Genomic DNA, 2,119 nt, shown 5'->3' on the forward strand with positions numbered 1-2,119 from the left:
CAAAAATAACTAGGACTTCAAGGGGACATCTCCGAGGACTTATACATACTCCCTGGAGTTTACAATTATAAGGACTTCCTGGCTGCCATGTGCTCACAGGCTCCCTCAGCACCCCATTTGCAGGCAGTTTTGTAGTGGGGTGTGCCTGGTGAGACACCCATGAGCAGCTCTGGTGGCATCCTCCAGGGCCGATTTCTGGTGGCCTGCTTTTGCCAAACACCCGTCAGAAGAGCCCTCCCAGCCCTTCCTCGGCCATGACCGAGCAAACCGTCGTCATCGACCACCGGTCTGGCTACATGAAGTCCGGCTTCTCTGGCTGGAACGCGCCGCAGTTGGTCTTGCCGACCATCGTGAACTACGGGCCTTGTAGGGAGGACCCCGGCCCCAGCTCTGCCCAGCGGCGCTTGGGTCTGGGCATTGACCTTCTCCACCCTGACACCTTTAGCTACCCCATCCAGCGGGGCCGTGTCCTCAACTGGGAGGGCGTGGAGCAGATCTGGTCCTTTGTCCTGCAGAAGCACAGGCTGATACACGAGGACACCCCCGTATTGGTCACAGAGTCCCCCCTGAAGGAGCGAAAGAAGACCCTGGAGATTATGTTTGAGTTACTGTATCCCGGCCCTCCTCCTGGCCGACCAGCTGGAGATGTCCCTGGACGCCACGGGCTTCCTGACGGGCATGGCGGTGGATTCCAGCTGAGGCCTGACCTCTGACCCGAGTCCAGCCTTTCCACTTGGGCCGTCCCATATGGCCCACCGGGAAGATGCTGGAGTTCGGCGGCCAGGATCTCTCCGACTATCTCGTCAAGAGCCTCTTCAAGGAAGACAGCAAGGTGAACAAGCTGTTTCAGCTGCAAACAGTTGACGCCATTAAGATGACCAAATGCTTCGTGCTGCAGAATCTGGTGGAGGCGCTGGCCTACCGCCAGAACCTGCCCAGTGGCTACGATGATAGTAACAGCTACGTGCTCCCTGACGGCACCTTATTGGAGCTGACTCCCATGCAGCGGCTGGCCCCCGAGACGTTCTTCAGCCCGCAGATGTTCAACCAGGAGAGGCCCAGCATCTCCCAGGCTGTGCTGGATTCCATCAACGCCTGCAACATAGCCCTGCAGCCCCAGCTCATGACGCACATGATCGCCTGTGGGGGGAACACCCCCTACCCGGGCTTCACCCTGCGCCTGTTCCTGCAGTTGGCCCCGCATTATCCCTCCTGCACGGATGCCTCTTTCAGTGAAAGGGACTGGGCCAGGGTGGGGTTAGCTGGCATTGGAATTCTGAGCTCATGGGGGATGTTTTAAAGTTCTGGGGTTTTATCTTGTTTCAAAAATGGGATCCAACCCATGGGAGGGCAGGGTGTCATCCTGCAAAGCCCCCCAGGGGCAGTTTCTCTACTAGGATGGGAGTGGCCAGCTGCCATCTCCATGATAGCCACTTATTGTTCACTGGTGTCTCCCTGGGTTGTCCATTCTTTTAGTTGAGTAGGTTTTAACTGGGGCAAGAGAGAAGTATTTTGTAGTGGGGGGGTGGCGGCGGAGGGGGAGGCTGGGGAGAGTTGAAGTTTCTAACCCTCCACACTCTGGCCAGGAGGACTGAGTGCCCATCCCCCGGGCCCTGGGTTTTGTTTTATAAATGCAAATAAACCACTTGTTTGGAACCAAAAAACAAAAAAGAACTGTAAGTATAAAGTCTGTCGCTGTGGGGATACCGCTTTGTCTTATCGCAGAGTGAGGAGGGCTGCAATGGGACAAACTTTACTTCCACTGATGGTGGGAAAAGGTGTTTCTTGGAGCTCAGATGTAGACCCAAAAAGAGCCATCCTGGGGTTACCTGAGAAGGGATCTTACCCAATAAGCCAAGTGACTACCTGGAAAGATAATGTGACTCTAACAGAGGAGTAGGTGCCCAAAAGGCCTCCGAGGGGACAGTGTTAATCAGCTAGCAAGAGAAACTTTAGCGTCTGGCTGGGAGCGTCTGTTGTGGCTCATCTGTCTACTTACAAGTCTGAGTGGATGACCGGGAAGGAGTACGATGGGAAATAGAAGCTGTGGCCTGTTGGCTTGCGGGGGGGTGGGGGGGTGGGGGGGCCGGCTTTCATCAGATGGGCACTGGTGGATTAA

The 2,119-nt window shown here is 55.8% G+C and overlaps 1 pseudogene; it reads left to right on the top strand.

Annotated features, from left to right (window-relative positions):
• Window positions 1-254: 254 nt before the first annotated feature.
• On the top strand, window positions 255-2,041 carry LOC102774882 (annotated as a pseudogene).
• The last annotated feature ends 78 nt before the right edge of the window (window positions 2,042-2,119 follow it).

The sequence above is a fragment of the Myotis davidii genome, unplaced genomic scaffold (genome assembly GCF_000327345.1).
Source record: "Myotis davidii unplaced genomic scaffold, ASM32734v1 scaffold523, whole genome shotgun sequence".
In the NCBI taxonomy this organism is placed as follows: Eukaryota; Metazoa; Chordata; class Mammalia; order Chiroptera; family Vespertilionidae; genus Myotis; species Myotis davidii.